A 22628-nucleotide genomic window follows, 5' to 3' on the forward strand; every position below is an offset into this window, starting at 1 on the left:
CCTCTATTCTGCTCTCGTGAGACCTCACTTGCAGTATTGTGTGCAGTTCTGGTGTCCTCAGCATAAAAAGGACATGGAACTGTTGGAACAAGTCCAGAGAAGGGCCACGAGGATGATCAGGGGACTGGAGCACCTCCTGTATGAAGATAGGCTGAGAAAGTTGAGGCTGTTCAGCCTGGAGAAGAGAAGGCTGCGTCGAGACCTCATAGCAGCCTTCCAGCATCTGAAGGGGGCCTATAGGGATGCTAGGGAGGGACTCTTCATTAGGGACTGTAGTGATAGGACAAGGGGTAATGGGTTAAAACTTAAAGAGGGGAAGTTTAGATTGGATATAAGGAAGAAGTTCTTTCCTGTTAGGGTGGTGAGGTACTGGAATGGGTTGCCCAGGGAGGTTGTGAATGCTCCATCCCTGGCAGTGTTCAAGGCCAGGCTGGACAAAGCCTTGGGTGACATGGTTTAGTGTGAGGTGCCCCTGCCCATGGCAGGGGGGTTGGCACTAGATGATCTTAAAGTCCTTTCTAACCCTAACTATTCTATGATTCTATGATTCTATGTCTGATATTGGCCATCACTGGAAGTAGCACACTAGAATAAATGTACCTTCGGTTCGTTGTGATATACAATTCTTATACTTGTGGGTGAGCCAGAGTAAGTAGGATTGATTCAGGCGTATATTTCTGATAGTGAGTAGGGAAAATTGAGGGCAACTATGCAAAGGCAAAACAAGAACAGAAATGATGCAAGTGCCACCACAGGGCACTGTAACTTTGGCCAGGATTTGCAAAGTGGATTTTTCTGGCTGCCTGGTTTTCTCAGGTAAAATTGGAAACTTTTATCTCAAGTTCCAGATACATGATTCAAGTTAAATTAAAGGGCAGCAGCTTGAAAGAGTTTGCATTTTGTGTGCTTCTTCCCCAGGCTGCATTTCCAGTGGTGTGATGCCTACAGAGGGTAGAAACCTGGAGCAAAGTGCCAGCTCTGCTCCTGATCGAAAGCAGAGGGCACAGCAGAAAGCATGTGATTGTACAGAGCCTTTTACATAGAGATGCGGCAATAAAGAATTTCCTTTGTACAAAGTCATTGGCTTATCAAAGCAAGTAAAAAAATCAGATTTTGGGTTAAGAACTGCACTGGGGCTGTCTTCAGTTTCTAATGGCTTTTCCTTGCTTGGGTACCTCTGATCAAGTTAATTAGATGGTTACCTACCTGGGAGGAGGTGTTTGTTTTCAAATCCAGCCTGAATGTTTCCTACTTTAAGTTTGTCTTTTGAAAACACAAGGATACACTTACTAATGTAAAGTCATCAAAAGGGCAACTTTCTCTTGTTTTATGCTTCGGAAAACAACCAGCACAATAGGGCTCCATCTCAAGAAGCTGTTTCTGGATTCTTAATTATTGCAAAATAATACTGTGGGCAGTGTATTACCTACTGAAGCAGAAACAAACCTTTCCTTTGCCAAGCAGAAAGACATTTGGCAGATGTCTCTTTTTGCCATTGGCCTAAGACGGGACACAGTACAGGCTCTAGGATAATGTGTTTACACAAGATATCTTTAAACAGAGGTGGAGTGGTCCGAATAGCACACAAGCAATTACATTTGCAGAGCTCTCAGACCACTACATCCAGCTCTGTTGTTAGGAAACTGCTCTTATTTTTTCCCTCATTTTTGATGTATGTCTCTGCTCCTAGCTCACTGCCAATTTCCATTTTCTACTGCACCCTGTGGTTTCATTTGACAAAACCTGTGCCTCAGCTTTGGTTGCCCTGAATGTGCAGGGCTTATGTTTTCACTACTGAGCATGGCGTAGTTCAGGGATGGAAGTATGCCTTAGCACCACTTTTTGTGACAGGCTGATGATGCCTAATGGCCCCTGGAGTCAGACCCCGATACTGTCAAGTTAAAATACACCAAGCAACTATATACTCTTGCACTGTGTCCTACCAAACTTTCTGGTTTATTACATACATGAGGCAAATTGTTCCACAATAATACATGGTGAAAACACGCACAGAAAAAGGACCAGGCTAGAAAGCAGAGCCTTTACCCTCATTTCACAGTCAGAAAAAACAAACTGCCCTGGTCTTTAAGTCAGGACATTGCAGTGCCAGTGATTAAGCTACAAATACAGCAGCAAAAGAAGGCAGAGAGAGATCATCATGGAATTTTTGCTCAGAGCTTCCCATACACTTTGCTAAAGCAAAGCTGTAATAGCTGAAAATACCTCCTATATATTTTGTGGCTTTTATGAAGAATTGTGCTTCTCTAACATAAAACTTTAAACTGAGTAAGGAATCAGTGTCACCTCTGATGCTTTTTCTTACAATAACTATTTCAGTGAAAAACGCTCCCAACTGCTTTCAGATTAAAGCTTGGCTGGAGCATCTGCCAGCTCCCCAGGAGAGGTAGTAAACTCCCAGATCCACTCTTACAGCTGTGCCCTAGCTGCTCACTGCCATTAGGATGGGAGAAACAGCCAGACAGCATTGCCTTCTGATCTGCCTTTATGCGCCAGCACTGAAACAGGACATGAGAGGCCATGGGGAGAACTCATATAAAATGAGCAGATCGGCTGTACATGGGTCGGGGAGCCTGCTGATGGCAGGAGACTGGCAAGGAGGCTTTTTGAGCCAGGTTTACTGGGGAACAGCTCCATAAAACATTTTTTGTCATTGACGTGCTTGTGTACTGTTAGGCTTAAGAATTCATAGTACATATCCTTAAATGTTGACACTTGGAAAGATTTTCCTTGTAAAAAGAAAAAGATTTTTTATTATTTATTTTTTAAAGTATTTTGGGCATTGACAGTGGTATGCACCTTCATGGAAACATTCTATCTGGCACAAGCTGACAGACAAATCAAAGTTAGGCCCTTAACTAAATTAACTCAAATATAATGCAAATTGTGCTCTGGCAATTAGCAAAGGAAGTTTAGAATGAACAGAAACAAATAAGGAAGAGAACAAGTGGGGGGGGCATTATGCATTGTCAACCTCACGCATACACAAAACTAAGTCCCCACAGCACAGCATGTACAGGCCCTAGGCAAATGCACAGGTGGTCTGAAAACCAGAACAGGAGCCTGCTGGTAGAAATTAGCACGTACTGCTGCTTTTCTGACTGGCTGGGAAAAATCTTTCAGCTGGAAATGGTTTAAGAATAACCCTCAGTTTGCCAGAGGTTATACATTTAGCCCTACAGAGTGGATGGCCTTGGTATTTGGGGCTCAGAGGGTTAAAAGGGACGAATTATGAGATGCTTTCCATAAAAGCCCATATGGCCAAGCATTTATGCAGTGCCCTTGTTCCCTTGCTTTCTGGGGCAGCCAAAGAAGTCAGCATGCCTCAGAGACTGGCTTGGCAATCACCTAGTGTGAAGCATTGAAAAAAGAAATGCAGTGCAAGGCAGCAGCGTAATCATGTTAGATTTGTCACTGTTGAAGTCCAGATGGCTGTAAGATACTGAGCTATGAAATGGCTCCAGAAAACTAATATAAATAAACTCTCTCCTAGTAGCCCATAAACATTTCACTTCCTTTTCAGTATCATTTCTTGAAAGAACGAGTTACTGCACGGCATAGAAGGTCTCCTGAGAAACACTAACTGGTTTCCAGTGCTGTTGGCTCAAGCCCACAGAACTTAAATGTTCTTTCAGTTCAGACAATTATTTGCAGTTTAGGCTCATCTGAAGGTAATGAACTCAGGCTGAATACCACACACCTCAACATCATTCAGCTATCAAACATTTTTGTATTGAAGTGAGCTAATGCTATTGATAGGACAGAAGACCGATTTAATTGCTCCTTATTTATATTAAATTACATCTAGAAACAAACAAACAAAAAAGTTCCAGTCATGATGCCATTTATTAGAATAATAACAGGCTATCTCTGTCCAAGATTATATTCTTATTAAAACCAGAGTCAACAGGCAAAGGGAAGAAGCGGGAATTGGTAGTTGAATAAGCTGTAGTAGCTACCCAAAGCTGTGGAGCAGAGCACTGGCAAAGGTGATGCCTCCTGTTTTCTAGCCTTGTTCCGTGCCTGCAGATTCAACATACATCGCTGACACATCTAAAGCGGCACTAGGCAAAATCCTAAGGGAGCTTGATAGCAAATCATAACATCTGTCCTGCAGTTAAACAGTTGCACATTTATCCCCTTGAAGACAAACAGGGAGGAAAGCAAGCAGCCTACAAAGCCACTGACTTCTAAGATGTGATATAAGAGTGTACAGTCCAGAGCTCTTCACAGCAGCCACAGTAGCAAAGTATTTTGGGTGATTGCTGTTGCTAAGCATACAGATGGTTTGGCTGGGATGGGACAGAAGGCTGGAATTGGTAGATAAGCAGCACTAGAGATAAATTTGTAATGAGCAGTTGTAGCTGTAGTATGGTTTTTTTTTTGTCCCATACTATTTATTATTCTGTTCAGCTCTGCTACAGGGGCTTGGCCCTGGAAGTGTGTAGCAGTGAACTAATATTAAGTCTGTCACAGGGAGAAATCTGAACTGTAAAAGAGCTGAAGCTTTTTTATATGGTTTAGAGGTGTGTTGAAGGAAAAAAGAGGTAAAATTTACTTCATTTTAGGCTGAATTCAGAGAGATTTAGAAAGCATCCAACACGTGGGTTGTGTCAGATCAATACAAACTAATAAAGGCTAGTAGGCAATTACAGCAGGAGTGGCAGTAACATTTCTGGCCTAACTGCCAAGTGGAAACAGATTTCTCTCAGTAGCTCCTCTGGAAGAAATAATCCGCTCCTAATTAAAAAGAGGTGGAATGGAAGTGTGGGATGGCGTGGCAAATACCCATAGCTGAAAGCATCATTAAAGACTAACTGGGTAATACTGAAGAACCTTTCTAGCTATAAACACTATGAATTACAGAACTAGTGTTCTAGAACTAGGCACTAAAATGTGCCTTTGGAGAAGTACATGTGTAGGATATGATCCATACAAAACTATAATTAAAGCTTCATGTTCAGCTCTGTCATTAGCTTTTCCTAACTTGAATGCTATAGTGTTCAATCTTGATTTTAATGGATTAGAGGTAGGACAGAAGACATTTTGTTGTCCAAATCTTCTAAACAGAGCCTCAAGAATAGAAACCAAGCTTTTGAATTAGTCAGGCCCCAAACATCAGGGTCAGTGGCCCCTTCACATCATCTTTGGTAACTAACAATCCCAGGACATAATCTTGGATTGTAGTCATTACACAAACTTCTTTAGGAATGAGGGAAACCAAGGCCCTTCATCTGTATTAAGGAGGATGCTTATGTTAGTTTGTTTATGTTAGTGTTTCTGTCCTGACATACTAATATTTATATTATTTAACTTCTGTTTACTCACTCCTTTCATGGCAGAATACCTCTCCAGCCAGTAGAGACTGCTCATGAGGTAATCCAGACTTCTGTGATCCAGTGTGACTAGCAGATAAATCAGACTCTCAATCAATGTCATTGTGTATTCCAGTTTAGTAGACTGCTTAGTATTTGATTCTGAAGTATTTTGCAGTGTATGGAACATATTTCAGACTGTGTTATCTCTTGCTGTTGCTCTTAGCATAGTCCTCTGAGATTATTTTTACTGTAGTTCAGAGATTCAGTCGGTTCAGTTCGCTGAGGCAAACAGGTATAGCTCCATTTACATGGGCAGATTTTGATCTTTAGTCAAACAGGTTAAATTTCAGGACACTTGCCTTTGAGCAGGACATAAGTATATATGTGTTCCCTAGACTCTCCACATGGGGCAGAAATGGGCTCAGTAACACAGTAAAGATGCTTCTGCAGAAAAGCAATATTCAGAGACAGTAAGAGGGTCAAGAACTGAGCTTAAGGAGCTATTCAGCATGAAAAGGCTGAAATTATCAGATATACAGTAAGAAAAGTCTGTTTACTGGAACAAGGGAGCTTTCCAAACCTTTCCATATGTCTCAGAGCATTATGTAGCCAAATTAAGTAGGGACTTGGTATTTTCCTGTTTCTTTCCTATCACTGTTCTACAGCTGAAGGCAGTGCAGAGCTGAGCATGAGGATTGAGTGATTGCAAATCTCAGTGAATATGTGGCTGTTCCTGGCCATCTGTCCCCAAAAGTGAGTGACCACATAAGGGAAGCAGGACAGAGCTGCAGTCCCAGATCACCTTCACTGTCCCAACACATGCTGCTGTAGCTGTTTAGCTGAAAGTATACTTCAGTGTAAAACACCAGGTTGCAATGGCAACAGCTGAGGTGTGGGTAAGCACAGCTTTACTCTTGCTGCCCCTGCCATGAGGCCAGGCAGTAACATGCAGTAGAAGACTGGGATAGCAGTGAGGGGTGCGGGCACTTTATGAAAGTGCAGCAATTAGTGTCAGTGCATGGAGTTCTGAGCCCAGGAACATCCTGATGCTACACATAGTCTAGAATCCCAGTCTCACAGCTGCAGCTGTGTATGATGTCAAACACATTATTGTATTGTATGTCAAACACCAGAACACCTTCAGCCAGCACTGGGCACTCCAGCCTGTGACAAACCTTGCATGGTTTCTCACAGCAGAGTTCAGCGGGGTGCTTCTGGACCTGGCCAGCATATGAAGTCCTCTCTTGCCCTGTCTCCCAGCTCCTTGCTCACCAAAGGAAGATGGCTAATTCTAGCAGTAGTTGCTATATGGTGGTAGCAGACTGAACAGGTAGCTAGGAGACAGGAAGACAGTAATCACTCACGATAGGAATCTCCTGACTTACCAAGTCTTGTGCCTGGTCTTAACAGGCAACCCTGGCACATCATCGCATTTATAGACCAGCCAAATACCACCTTAAGAGAATTTGGCTTTTTACCCTGTCTACTTCTCTTGGGAGACTGTTCCATAATTCTGCTGTTCTTGTGGTTAGAAATCATCTAATTCCCAGTTTAAAAGTATTCCTGGTTGCTTTATATCCATGTGCTTCTTTCCGATATTTTTAAGCCCACTAGCTCAATTTGATTTCCCCCCCCCACCATGGAAAATTCAAAATGCAGTGTAAGATTCAAAATGTGTAACAAAGGAGGCCAAGCCTGGACCTCTTCTGTTCTACTTGGCATAATTGCATTAGGATGTTACTGAACAAACTGTGGATGCACAAGTACAATGTGAGTCTCAAAGTTGATTAGCAAAGAATTATTGTTAATTGAGCCTTTCACCTTATTAGTTCCTTTACAGTGTGTAAAAACTAGCTTAAGTAGCTTGTTGGCCCTAGAATGTCCCATTGGACATCAAAATGTCAGTACTGGTCGTCTCCCATTTCTCCCTGGAAGACTATCTAGATCCCTCTGAGCATTATGGTCTCTTAATTCTGAGATACTTCATGAAGTTTTATGCTCTTTCTGCTATCTATTACTTGTTGGAATTAACTAGGTGCCTAAACATACATATTTTGATAATCTACCTAGGAATCCTTTCCTTTCCTCCATCCCTCATTCTGTCTCCTGGGTGGTTCAACATGGTCTTTGCTATTTCAGCATTTAACAGGTTTACCACAGTTTGTAAACTCTGAAGAACTGGATTGGTAAAACCAAATCAATGTAGATGGAGAAAAACACTGAAAAAAAAAAAAAGCAGTGCTCTTTTCAAAGAGTAAAGACAATCAAACATGCAAGTAAAGTTATTTCATTTTCCGAATACATTTCATTTTTATAAGGCATTGTTATTTTGGCCTGTTTATAAACATACCACAGACCTCATATGGTTGTCGGTTCACTGCTTCATACCTTGCATTTAACTCTTTACAGTTTTTTCTTTCCTTCAGAGTCAACAAATTAGATATATTTCATCTTTAGGAGCTTTAGCAGAAGAGAGTTTTTTCTATTTGAATTAATCTCAGGTGACACTAAGGAAGAGTGGTTTGGCTTAAATACATGACTCATTTTCTTGCTTTGCAAATGGTAACAAAAGCTGTTAAAGGCTCTGTCTGGTTCTGTTCTCTCACCTGGCTACAGAGGGATGAAGTCAGTGGAAGCAGCTGTGGCGTAAATAAACAGAGTTGGCATGGTCTGGGGACATGAGCAGGTTGAGGGATGGCCCTTAATAGAAATATGCTATTGGGTGTTGTGGTTTAAGCGCAGCTAGTAAATCAGAACCATGCAGCCACTCTCTCACTCCACCCCCCCCACCCCACCCCCGTTCCTCCCCCTGCTCCCAGAGGGATGGGGAGGAAAATTGAAAGAATGTAACTCCCATGGGTTGAGATAAGAGCATTCCAGTAACTAAGGTGTAACACAAACCCACTGCGGCTACCACCAATAATAATAATGATAAGGGAAACAACAAAGGAAGAGAATACAACCACTCGCCAACTGATACCCAGCCCAACCCTGGCAGTGATCCAGCCCTTCCAGGTAACTCCCCCCAGTTTTACATCCTGGGCATGACGTGCTGTGGTATGGAATACCCCTTTGGTTAGTTTGGGTCGGGTGTCCTGTCTCTGCTTCCTCCCGGCCTCCCCTCCTCCCTGGCAGAGCATGAGGCTCAGAAAGTCCTTGGTCAGAGTAGACATGACTGAGCAACAACTAAAAACCTTGGTGTTATCAGTGCTGCTCCCAGGCCGAAAGTCAAAACCACAGCACTGCACAAGCCACTAAGAAGGAGAAAAATGACTGCTGCTGCTGAGTCCAGGACACTGGGTTTTTAACCCCTGAGTCTATGGAATGGGGACAGATCTGCTCCTGTAGCTCAGGAGCAGCAAAGCTGCTGGGTCAGAGCGAGAGCCACCACGCTGCAGGGATTCAGCAAATACTTGTTCAAATAGTTCAAGCTAAATTAAGTGGTTGCAATTCTTCTAGTACAAGGACTTTGCAGCCAGTGCAACTGAACATGTGCACAGGACATCTAACCTTATACCAGCCCCTGCTGAAAGAATTATTGTCCTGCTGTGTACTACTTAGTCCCAAGGACATAACCACCTCAGGAATACACCCGGGGCTTGACTCTCCTCTCAGCCAAGCTGGGCAAGCACACCCAGTGATGTGAATGGAGTAAGAGAGAAGTACAAGGACAGGCAGAGTGAAGTCCTGTAGATTTAATCTTCCAATATGCTTTCAACACATGCTGCAGGGACCTACTGAGATGTATTTAATAAGATCTGGGAAAAATGTTGCTAAATGTTACGACTAAAGCTCAGAAGTCAGTGGAGGAGTATAGAATTTTCTGTCAGGTGGCACAATTTCATTCCCCACACTCCTTGCAAGTGTAGGACTGTGCTTTATGGTTTGCTTTTTGCCTTAAAAAGCAGCTAAAGTTTGTTTTTTTGCTAACATTCTAAACTGGAGATTTCTTTCACTGTAATCCTGACTAAGGGATAAAAATAAACAGAGTTGGTGATTTACTGCCAGCTACAGTCTTCTTTTGCTTTTTCTCTGCTTGCTTGGCTGCATCAAAGTGACAATTAAGGTGAAAGCCTGTTTTGGCCCAGCTCAAGATCAGTGCATACAAGAACACACTGTGAACAGAGCTGTGAATACTTTTAAAAAATCATATTCAGAAATTACAACTTCTGTGGTCATGGTTATTGTCCTAAATTATCTCTGGGATCTGCTGACAAACAGCAAGCACTCTGATTTAGACCCTTGTTTTGCCTCCACTGTCACTGATCAACAAAATGAACCCACTGTTGGCCAGGGAACAATGGTGCTGGTTGTCTCCCTCAGGCAGGGCCTCCTCCCCGTGTCTGAAGTCAGGAGAAGGGTAGAGGTGTCAGTGCATGTGCTGCCCCGACACCACTCGCACATCACAGCAATAACAGCAGGATTAAATACAGAGGATTTGGGAAGTGGCTATGCAGTCTGCATTTCAAGCTGCATGGCCATGGTTGCACAGGGGCTGTGCAGAGCTGCCAACCTGGCACCTATAAATAACAGCGATGACAGTTACTACAGTCAGCAGTGAAAGCGAAGTGTTTTGTGCTCCTTTGGATTTCAGTCATTTATTCACTCTTGTCTCTTCCAGCTTCTCAGCACTCATGGTGCTACTGTTAGCTGCCTTGGCTCCTGAGAAGGGGCTAGTGGGGAGTGATGCAGATGAGCGAGGATTGGGGAAGAGGGATCTCCAATTCCTGCCATGCTGAGGGCTCATACTGAAAGATCAGGAGGGCATGTATGGGGTCATGCAGCCCTCTCCAGCTCAGGGAACTCATTTTGGGTTTTGCTCTGCATCCTGTACTCAGCTCTTGCAGTGAACTTGAAATGTCAGACCAAGACTTGCTGTAAGAGGTGCTCACCCAGCTTTTACCCTTGGTAGACCAGCCCTGAGAACCAGTGTAAAACTTTGGCCCAAACATTTACAGATGACATTTTGCTTCAGTTATTACCATTATTTCTTTTATATGTCCGGCTTTGAGTGAGTTTTTAGTGTACATCAAACATTTGGAAAGTGAAGCCAAAATCCCAGTGTTTTACATAGGAAAAAAGTTTTCTGATTTGTTTTAACCTTCAGCTTTGTGATGCTTCCTGGGTGCTTTTCCACTCCAGTCATTTGACTGTGGAAGTGGGAAAAACTGGTGACAGCTTCAATTTAATACTGCTAACAGAATTCAGCTGGTGTCTAAGACAGATACTTTTTGTTTGTTTGTTTTTTTAAGGATCCTAAATACTACAACACTAGCTGAACATCTGAGAAAACATACTTTCTTCTGATGTTAAATCTAGTAATGAACTCATTTCAGAGGAAAGCACAAATCTCTGAAATGCAAAACACCAGCATTCATTTCAAAGTTGAGTGCATTACTAACAGAAGGAATATAATTAGTCTGCTTCATGACAACTTCTGTCTGAGTGTCCTTCATTCCTTTGGGCACCATAAGGCAAATCACTTGAAGTTTCACTCTTGGGACTGGAAGGTAATGGTCACTTATACAGACTTTATGCCCAACATTCAGAAAGTTGTTAGTAGTCAGAAATGTCACTGTATTTCCACAACCTATATTTCATCTATTTTTGTTACATTTCTTTTTATTCTAACCAAAACATTTGCATAGTTAAATAATGAGAAAGAAAGAAAAGACTCTGAATTTTTACTTTTACAAAATAGTTGTAATATGTTGGCATAGGTCAGTGTGGTGTTTTTTGTTTGGCAATATGCATGAATTTTCTAGGTGTGCTTAAATACATGAAGTCCATTAAAAAAATAGTGACTGTAGTCTCCATGGAGAAGCTGTTGGGAAATGAAGAACCAGAAACAGCTTTACTGAAGGTGCAGAAAGTATTGCTGGGTCCTTGTTGAACACGGTGGGTGAATTCATGCTGCTTTAGCTGCAGCCCAGGCAAACCTTGTTTCCCTGCCAAAGCAGCAGCAAAGGTGAGATGGAGCTCCCTGACTGAGAGGAAGTAGTACAGCCCCTTATGCTGGACATAATCTGTCATGGTCCTGTCATTGCTCCAGTGAAGCCATAGTTCAAGGGAAAGTTCAACAGCCTGTAATTGCCGGGGAAAGAAAATGCCAAGAAATCTCTCCTGCTCTTGTCCCATTGGTTTGAGATCCACTGTGGCATTTTACAAGGATGTATTGTAAAGTTCAGAGTTCCCACTATTCCAGTAACCGTGCTTCAAAACATATCAGAAATGGTCTTTGCTAGTTACCTGTGAAAGCCATTACAATTTATCTCTCTGCTTTCCCTTGACAAAACCATTGGACAGCAGCTCTGTGTGTCTTGTGTTTTATCACGCAGTGTAAGCTCAAAGGCTGAGAAACCTTCACCTACTGAAAGCAATGTGTAAACTTACACTATTTACGCTGAGCCGCTCCTGAAGGTGGGAGAAACTTGAATTTAATTTGTGCTGAGGTCCTTGCTGGATGAAATCCTAATATCACAATAGTTACCTGTGGCCTATGCTGATAATATCATCTATACTGACTTTATCTCCACCAGCTCGTTGCTTTACTGAGTGAATCACAGATGTCACTGAGGATATCTGTCATGAGAGAATAAGAAGGAATTGGTGTGAATGCTTTCCAGGCTAGTTACGGGTGAGCAGAGGAAATGATTTTTAGCATCTTCACCACCTAGAGATACTCTTATCACTTGAAGAGAGACAAAGGGAACGGGAAACTGTGTTGTTCTTGTGTTACAACTGTATTTCTTGGGTACGGCTCTCAGGAATGAAGTGTGGTACAAAAAAATCTGTATTAAACTCTACTCACTGCCAGTGCCCCCCAGCACAGGCACACAAATCCCATTTGTGGAACAGTTCCCACTGCCGCACAGGGTGAAATATAGCCTGTGCCTGAGGTGGGGCATAGCTCAGGCTGAACCAGCTTACCTAGCATCTAAGTGGCCCTCACAATAACCCCTCTGGGGCCCTGGGGCAATGGGTGCTACTGCTTTGCCTCTGTGTCTCCACTGCCATCCTGCCCCACAGGCCCTGGGAGAGATGCATCCTGAGTGGGGTAGAGGCTATGGTACATCCCTGTGGTGGCTGGGGACTGTTGTGTTGTTCAGGCTGTGCCAAAGTTGGGGTGGCAGGAAGACTGCGGGGCCTGAAATGCCACAGAGGGCACAGTTGTGGTGCCTTCAGGGAAGGTGCTAGGCTTAGGCAGAGGCCAGCACAGAAGCCAGGTATAATGTTTCGTAAACCTTCCACCCTGCTCATTATTTCACCGAAAAACAAGCTGTTAGAGGGAGCAGAAAGCAGTATGCTCAAAGTCTCCTCCCTGCTATGTGAGTGTAGCCTGGCGCTGTTCTTTTTAAATAGGCTTTCACGGCAAAATTAACAGTTTCAGAAAAACAAATCTGCTTTTATGTTTCACTTTTCCTCTGACGCTGTTGGAGAAATCTTCATAAGCCTGCTTCCCCTCATATGTTTTTTGAGTCTCTCAAGTGAATTTGTTTCATTTCAACCGTAAAAGAACAAGACACACCAAAAAAACCCTACAGGGCAAGCAAACGTGAAAGTGTTGGAGGGCATGCAGCTTGTCCCTGCCTGTACCGTGCTGCCCACAAAACTGGGATGAAATTCCAGTTGAACTCCCTGTAAATGACGGTGCACTTGGCAATGTAAAAATATTTCAATCTGTATCATATCCCCCTTGAAGTTCCTCCATTACGGTGTCAGGCCGGCAGCGATCTGTTGTGCAGCATTGACTCAAAGCCCTCTGATTCAGCATTATAGTCACTGACAGCAGTTACAGGACATTAGGAAAGATAAACCAGTTTATCCTCTTAGTAATTCTTGCCTTTAGTATTTAACAATGGTTAAAAAAAGGCTTAAACACATCACCCAGACTTATCTATGCTTAGAAACTGAGGCTTACAGGCAAAAGTTTGTTAAAGTGTCTCCAGTGTGGTATTTGACCAAATGCATGTTCCATTGGCAGAAATACTATTTAGAATCATAGAATAGTTAGGGTTGGAAAGGACCTTAAGATCATCTAGTTCCAACCCACCTGCCATGGGAAGGGACACCTCCCAAAAGTATATTTAAAGTATAATAATTCATTACATTATTGAGAATAATACTAGTGTTTATATGAGTGAGGGCTTTTAAGGATCAGCCAAACACTCTTTGCTTGGCTTTAGCAGATATATGCTACGGCAATCTGTGCCTGAGGTAGAGGACACTTTGATCATTGCTGTCCCACTCTGTTATAAACAATATCAAAAATAATCTAGGCATTACGCCAAACAGATTTGTTCTGGGTAAATGAACACAAAAATTAGCACCATGTCTGCTTAAAGAACCCTGTCATTTTTCTTGGGAAAAACAAAAATGAAAAAGGTTTCCGTTGTATGTGACATGGATCCAATATATCTGAACTGGGCAGAAGTAAGTCCAAATGCAAAACAAGGAACAAGACTCCTCCCAGAGCACATGTAGCATTTTTAACTTACTTTTTTTTGAGCACATGCAGCATAAAGCTCTACATTTCAAAGGAATGCATATCACTTCATGAGGCAGCTGTGCAGATCCAGAATAAGAACCAGTGTTAATTGAAACTGACTTTGGTAACAGGGGCGTGTGCCTCTGTCCCTTACTGGCCTTGTTATGCTTTTTGTCACCACAGCAAAGCATGAGATGACTTGCTGTTACAGCTTCTGTGAATCCCTCCTGTTGCCAGCTGTTAATAAAGAAGCTGACAATATCTTGCCTGGAACACGAACACCCCCCAAACCTTCTGGATGTATACATACATGGTTATCTTTTACGAGGTATTTTCCCTCTGGAGCCTGAAAAACCATGACGTGAAAGGCTGCGGCATCTGTCGCTTTGGTTGCCATAGGTTATACCTCATTCTGGCTTCACTGACTCCCGTCCCCCTGAGCCCCTTGAAAGTGTTGACTGAAACTGCTGCTACACAGCTTTGCCATATCCGAGGCAGTGAATAGAAAGGTTACGATGAGGGAAAAGTACGATGATGGAGGTGGGGAGGAAGGAAGAAGTGGATGGAGCTTTTTCACTGGCTGCTGCCTCCTTCCCAGCCAGGCTGCTGGCCCTGACCCACCTTGATCTCACCAGCTGAATGTGCATTTCCAGTAAGTTCCTGGGAATTCTTCACATGCACCTGCACTAGCTGATGTGCACTGGCCTTTGAAGGAAGTAAAAGAGCAGAACTCAGGCTCTTGATGACACGGTTTTACTTCAGCTATAAGGAAAAGAGTACGAGTAGGAAGGAACAGAGGGGAACTGTAATAAATGGAGATGGTATTTCACAGCAGCCTGCTATCAACCAAAGATCCTGGCCCTGTTTGTGATGACATTTATGTTTTCAGACTCCTGATGTTTGAGAAAGTCATCACAGTAGCTGAACTGTGCAATCTTTGTATTGCTAAGGAATTGCAAACCAGTAAGCAGTCAGTATTATTGGAATAAATGCATGTTGACAGCTACTAGCCCAGAGAATTATTACTCATGCAAACCTGAAGAGCCCAGTGTATTGGCTCCAGAAGCATAATCCCTGTGCATTAGTCTCTCTAAGCATTGATGACATGATCAAACATTTTGGATAACTATAAAACAGGCTATCTGACCCACAAATTATACTGTGGAAGTCCTGCCAACTTCACACATTAAACCATTCCCACACTGTTCCCAAGCAGTATATGGGGAACTCTTTGGGTTGCTTTGCTACTGTACCCATTTTAAAAGCCTCAGAGAAAGTAGTATGTTTCTCAGGGTTCCTTTCAAAACAGTGTTACTGGCCACCCAAGCTCTGCTTTTAACAGCAGTCACACTTCTGTGGCAGCACCATTTGCACGGGCAGTCCCTGGTGGCAGCATGAGAAGCCAAACCTGCCTTTCAGGGTCACCCTTCGTATGACATTTCTGCAGAGCTCAAGGCTGTGGGCACCTGTAGCGAGCAGCAGCCTCCTATCAGCTTGATATCCTGGGAAGCACTCGCCCTCACAGTGTGCATTCAAATGTGTTTATTGACTCAATATCTTTCCAGCAGTCCTGAGAAGATAAGCAGGTACTTAGCATTCTAAATCCTGTACAGGTTGTGAATTGCTAGCAGGCAAGGAAATGAAGACTTGGCTTTCTAAGAACCAAATCTGTGTCTGTTTCAAGAACTGTTTCTTGTCTACCTGTTTCCATCAAATTTGCTACTTCTCAATGTGACAGCTCGCATAGGCTTGGGCCCTGGCACTTCTCTTGGCAGAACGGAGACAATATGCTCAATTTGCACTTCCAGAACATCAAAAAATGCATCAGGGCAGCTGTTAGATTCATGGACTGATCTTTTCTCATCAGTGGGAAAAGCATGAGCTTTCAGCTTTAAGAGATATATTTCTACATTGTCTAATCCACAAAAAGAAAGATAAAAAAAAAAAAGCAAATGAGTACAAGATGGAGTAAATAGGCAATACAGGGTATAAATGGATTTTGATAAATCTGTTCATATTATCTCACGGGGCTTTTCTGGTTTCTAAATGGGACTAGGCATGCTTTGGCTGTGCAGAACACTTGCCAACACCTGATTTATGAGCTGTCTGTGGAAGGAGACATGGTTAGATAGTTTTAAGGAGACAGAGTGGCATTCCCAGATTTGTAAGGTTTTGGCACTTCCGATAGTAGGGGCTTTTTAGTCAAAATGGAGGGGATTGTTACAGCAGCAGCTAAGCCAGAATCATGCTCCTCGTTTTTTATAGTTTCATCTTACTCAAAACATTTCCATTTCTGAGTGCCAGGTGGTGGTGTGCAGGGTGAGGGGAGGTGTTTGAGGCATTTGGCAATGCAGCATAGCAGACAGGCATTGATACTGGGCTGCGTAGCATGAAGGTAGCAGCCAGGGAGGACCACAAGGCTGCTGCCTTTATAGCCCTCACACAGCAAGTGCAGCACCCCGTCTGGGAAGGCTCTAAGCAGTTGCAACCTGCCTTGCAGGTTTTAGCAGGGCAGAGAAACAGTGCGAGAAAGAGAAGTGCAGTGAGGCAGAGGCCAGGTATGGATTTTCACATGGAATATGCAAGACTTTACAGACTTGTTTGTTTCTGGGCACCTGAGTAGTGCTGTCACAACAGTCACAGCCCTGCAGCAGGATCAATGAGACTAGAGATGAGGCATAACTGCTGCTTATTTGACCAGCCACAGCTAACCAGTGCCATGTGAAACAGGGTGCACACATGTCCCAGTCCTCCTGTGTCTCTTCAGCAACCCAGACTAGCATGGAGGAATGCTCCCCACAGAGGATTGTGTGAATCTAGTCTCGTTTCAAATCCAATTATAAAAACTGTATTACAAACCTCCAACAAGCCATGTTATTGTTAGCAAAAGTGTCTTCAGGTACTTCTAAAACCAATTCGTTTATCAGTATGCAGCTCCTAAGTGGGCACACAGCCTGCTGTTTCCTCTGTGGACCCCAGCAGGAGTACCTAAAATAGGTGATGGGTGGGCAGCACAGTTTGCAGTGGCAGGAGCACACAGCCTGACCAGGAGAGGCACAGCAGGCTCACACTGCTGCCCACAGGCATAGCTCTCTGGGGAGATAATTACATCAGCATTATGAGGGAGAACGGATAACAATGCTACTGGGGCAGCAGAGTTAATAAACAAGCGCAACTGTCTCCTTCAGCAGGGTTAAAAGACAAGTAAAAACTGTCAGGAAAAAGCAGAAGAAATTCCCTCTCTGCCCGTTCCCTTTGCACCTAGCCCAAAGAGGACTCTTGACTACAGAGCTGGCTCTGACCACACTTGTGACTTTCTTACCAAGAAACTTTTGCTTAGCCCTTCTTGACACTAGTGTGTCTCTTTTCCATTTCTAAGTTATTTCTTTGCTTAATAGGTTCCTATCCCAAGAGTCTTCTTCAGGGCCCAGCCCACATCCCTCCTTTTTCTTTTGGCCTCTCCAAGAATAGAAGAAGCCCATCTACAGACTCCTCCAGGTGGTGAAACTTTCCTGAGTCCTTAGCCTTTAGCAAAGCTTTTACATAATATGTAAACTATGTAAACACATATTATTACATAAATACATACATATGTATTTAGACAGGGTCTAAAATCCTGTCTAAATAATTTATGCTCTGACTGAGGACAACAGTGCTAAAGCCCTGCTTCAGATTAATGGAGGACATTTAAATACCTCACTGAATGAGCACCTTACTCTGTGCAAACTATTTTTCTTTCATCCCCGTTCTGTAGTCACTAATTTCTGTTCCAGTCTGAGACACTTCCTTAGCATTGCAACAGCCACTGCATTTTTTTTCTTCCCTTGGAGCAACATATTGGGTATTGCGTATTGTCTCTCTGTCCGTGTTTGTATGAGCTCACCTTTTTCTGTGTAAGCGAGAGCAAAGAAACTGATTTTTAAGGCAATGTTGCCCTCTAGTGAACAATGAAATACTTACAAGCCACTCCGCTTTTTGGAAGAAAGGGGCTGCAAGAGAGCTTTGCGCTTTTATTTTCATTGAGTGGAGCTATAGCATTGAAGTTTTGGGGAGTGGACTATGGACAAGTACCGAGCTTAAATTTTATATGAGCACTGTGACAAAGTACAGATCCAACGCTTAAAACACCGTCCTTGTCAGGACAGCAGGGACTGTGGGCAGTACTCCAGCTGCATGGTTAGAATTGTCTCCAGGTAGGAGAGAAATGGTACAGGAACTCCAGTATAACCTGGTCTTCCCAGACATACTTGTGTGTCCACATATGTCTGGCCTCCGGGCATAAGAGAGTTGCACATCCCCTTAGGCATTGCTTCCGACCACTATTTTGCCCCTCTAGCCACGAGGTGCAGAGGGCTGTTTCCTAACAGGAAGCCTCTGTGGTGCATGTGGCCTCATGAGAGAGAAAGGTTTGCTGTCCTTGGAAAAAGGAGTCCTTCTTGCAACCTGTTTCCTACCAGGAAGTCACTGTTTATGAAGAGTGCCTTCTCATGAACTGTTAGTGTGAACTCGGTGCAACACTCCTTGTTCTTATTTTGCCAAATGAGCAACCCTTAACTGGTAGATGATGGTCTCTCTGCCCTCTGCAGGGTTTCACTCACATGTGTGACTCCAGTGGTCTGTTAGCACTTTGCACAGCACATAGGACTGGAAACATGACCGAATCCTGCTTTTTGTGGAAAGGGTGGGCAGTTCATATTTAAAAACCTGAGAACAAGAAAATACAGGAGGCTAGTACTGTCATGCTATTTCAGGCAGCTGTGAACTTAGACTGGGATGTTACAATTCAGTGCAGAGCTTTTTCCATAAATATTGAATGCTGGAAGATAAAGACAAAGGAGAAAAGCCAAGGCCAGGAAAAAGGAAGCGAGCAATAAAGTCAGTAATTGTCTATATACACATGCAGAGTGTATGTGAAATGAGCTCAAAGTGACATTACAGGAAGGAAATTATGACTTAGCTGGTAATGCAGAAATGTAATGAGATAGATCAGAGAGCTGAAATGTTAATATTGATGGATGCAATCTGTGCAGAAGGGACAAAGAGAAAAAATGAGAACAGGCTGCAGTGTACATCAAAATCTTTGTGCAAGCTGTGTAGCATAGGTGGAAAATGAAAGAAGTGCTAATGGTGATTTTTTATGAGTCAAGATGAGAAAGAGACCATATAAAAGGAAACATACAGGTTGCTTCAGATATAGATCACTGACTTGGAATTGAGAAGCTGATAAACTGTCTGAAAAAGATATCAGAGCTGATGGTGCTGCAGAAAGATGAGTATGATGGAGTCATTGTCACTATACTGACATCTGTTATCCATACAAAGAAAAATATTGGTTATCAGTGCACTGTGGAAAAGATTCCCATTTTCATAAAGTCACTAAGAAATAAATTCTTTCTGAATCTAACATTGCCCACTAAGGAAAACATTCTTGGAAGTCGTAATTCATGAGCCACTAATGTTCATTGTACTGGTCCCAGGATAGAGGCACAAATAATCCTCATGATATGTGAAGATGAGATGTAGATATAATGAGCAGTAAGATGATTCTTTCTTAAAGTTCCTGTATCCACAGAATAGTCTACAGCTAGGTTCCTTTCTTCTTTAAACTCTTAAAATCAATAGTAAGAGTATTGGTACTACACGTGCTGAATTCTATAGCTTGCAGAGGATCCTATAACACTGTTATTCCAGGTTTAGAAAAGGATCATTTCTAACATTTTTTTCATATGGGCTCAGTATAAATGCAGAGGAAGAGTGATGCTATAGTGGACAGTTGGGGTGCTTAACTGAAGAGGAAAAGCTTGGTTTCTAGTCCTCGTACTGCCAGGACTAAGGGAGGATCCACTGCAAGGATCTAATGCAAAATCACTTTGTAGAGCAGGGCTGGAATCCCATGTTGCCTTCTCCCAGTTAAGTATTCAGTCCAGTAGGCATCAATTACTTCATTTTGAAGAAGAGCAGCCCTTGTCTTCTCTCAAGCCAACACGCTTTGCACACTGGTGTTGCATATTCCTTGTGACGATCAAGATCCCCTCAAGAGCACTGCATTCACATATCCCAAATGTTGGCTAAATGCTGTGTGGGCTGAGAAACTGGTAAAAAAGGTATCATTAAGATATAATCAACAGGCAGTGATAGTATCACCAACAGATGTGTTCTGTGTGGCATCCAGTGGTTCTGTGAGAATGCCTGCTAACTCAAGTCCCCACAAAATGTGCACACAGACAAACACACGCTCACCCTAGCAAGATCTTATTGACAAAATCCTGATATCAAGTTCAGGCACTTCCAAGATTATGCATGAGCTCTGGGGGCTCCGAAGATCTGGATTTAGCTAGTACTGGCTTTTAAATGGTAAGCAAAGATTTCTGGCATATATTTTTATATTGCAAAGATTAAGAAATTAGTGGTTAATTTGGCAAATAGAGCATTTGTATCGCCTTACTCTGATTATGATTATTAGTGGTTATTTAGTGGTTATAAAGAGATACAGGAAGAAAACTGTTGTGAAAGAAAGTAAGAAATCAGTTGAGAAATAGGATAAGAGAACTGTAGAGAGTGGTATTTGGGCTGTTTGAATAATAAAGAGAACTACTAATTGAATATTACTTGATTAACAGTAGAAATCATTTTCAATTCCTGAATACTCATTAATCACTTGGCTATATTTAATAGAAGAATAAGGGAATATGTTCAAGAAAAACAGAGAAAAGAATACTGATAGATAAGGGAAACAGGAAAAGAAGCATAGAGCCCAAGTTCTCTTTCTGGTTTCTTAGTATTGCTCTGGCAAAGTAAAGCAGCCATAAATCAGGCTTAACTGATTAAGATGGCTTTACAGATGCTTTGATCAGCTGAACAGCACAAAGTAGCTAAAAGCACAGGTAAATCTAGTCCTCCTTCTGGGAAGGAATGATGTCCTAAAACAAGAGATTAACACTAAAATTTTTAAAAGCATGAATAGATGTTCTGAAGGAAATTGCAAAAAGATCAACATAAAAATAATCGGAAATAATAATAAAAAGAAAACAGAAAAGAAAACAAAAAAGAGATAAAATTAAAGAGAAGGAAGAAAAACTCATTCAGGCTCAGTAGTACTCAGACAGTAGTACCCAATATCTATACCTGTTTGCCAATAGCAGAAGTTATTCAGCTGACATTTTGTGAAATTGCCAACTTAAATATACAGGTAGTGAAATAATTATTGCTTTCCTTTGAATAGTTACAGTCTCAAATTAATCACCTTCAGCTACATTTCTGCTTCATTCATGTATATGATCAAAACTATTTTCTCCATGATAACTACTTTTGGAAAAGAAATAGAAAAGAAATTCTTCAATTGCAGATTGAGGTATTGCAGGGCACCAGATTCAGTGTGCAAAGGTCAACATACTGACACCACAGGTGTTGGTGTGCTTGCTGGAGAAAAGAACTGAAGTGAGATGGGGAAAACTATCCGACCTCTTACAACCAAACCACCTTGCTCAATTTGGGCTTATTTGTCGTTAACCCATAGGTGAACATGTCTGGTGTAAATCTGAGTAACGTATTTCAGCAGCTAGAGAATAGCACAAATACGGATATTCTAAGCAATGACAAATTGGCTTCATTCACTTAATATTTTATTAATGCCTCCATTTGAACCATGTAGCAAAATAAAGGAAACTTCATTTAAGATTTCTATCAGAAACCTAGGTATGAGTCTTCTTCCTTTATTTTTCTGACATCATCATGTTGTTCCTTGTATCCATTTAAAGGGGAGACTCTCTTATTTCTGTGCTAGAACACAGGCAAAATTGCCTAACCTAGTCCACAGAGCTCCAATGCTCTGTAAGCACTGTAGAAAAGCATACTGGAGGATAATGGTAGTCACAACAATTTTACAGTTTCAATTGTGAAGACAGACAACCAGTGAAAAATGGCATTACTAAAAGCTGAGATGAAGAGGCCAGGACTATCAAGCGAGACAGACAGGTGGAAATGAAACACAAGCCCCCTGATTCCTAAGCCGGTGTCTCTCCCCTAGATCACACCCCTGCTTTCATGAGATTACTTTGGAGCTTTATACTGAATCCCAATGACCCAAAATATAAAGCCTTTCTTATTTAATGTTTCCTCAGCTTCAAATAAGATTTATATGTTCCTGCACAAGCATGAAATATCTGCTCTAGGAAACAGTGTTTTAGCTAGGGTGAACACAACACTTGAAATAGTTGTATGTGTCACACAGTAAGAATCTGTTACTGTATCTTTTAGTGATTTTTTATAACTTGTATATACTAATTTTCTATCATGCCAAGAAGTAACCTGCCCACACAAGGTTCAGCTCCAATCACCCCATCATAATAACACTATAAACTTTTATTCCAAGGCAAAATATCATTCAGCTTATATCTACCTTCTGTAGAATAATTCCAAAGACAAGACAAAAGTAATGATTATAAAACTCCACCTTTTTATTTGGATGTGCAGGAACATAGTGAAATACCAGTGTGAATTTGTGGTGGAGTAAATAATAAAGTATTAGCTTTGCATCAACCCCATCACAGGTTGTGCATGAAAGACAGCTATTCACTTCTAGTGTTTCTGATTTTAAGCATGAAATACTGATGCAGAGACTATATTTACATGAAAATCACATTTGCCTTCACTGTGAACTGATGACTTACAGAAAAGTAAACTGAAGTCAGATACTTTTTGAGCTTCAAATATAAAAAATCATGTGGCCTCGAGGATGTGCTTTGGAGTTTAAAAGAAATGATTGATAATCATCTCAGATAATAAATGGTTAGGAACAACAGAAA

The sequence above is a fragment of the Pezoporus flaviventris genome, unplaced genomic scaffold (genome assembly GCF_033815535.1).
Source record: "Pezoporus flaviventris isolate CSIRO_AGI_PZ_B2104156 unplaced genomic scaffold, CSIRO_AGI_Pfla_v1 ptg000002l, whole genome shotgun sequence".
NCBI classification, from domain to species: Eukaryota; Metazoa; Chordata; class Aves; order Psittaciformes; family Psittacidae; genus Pezoporus; species Pezoporus flaviventris.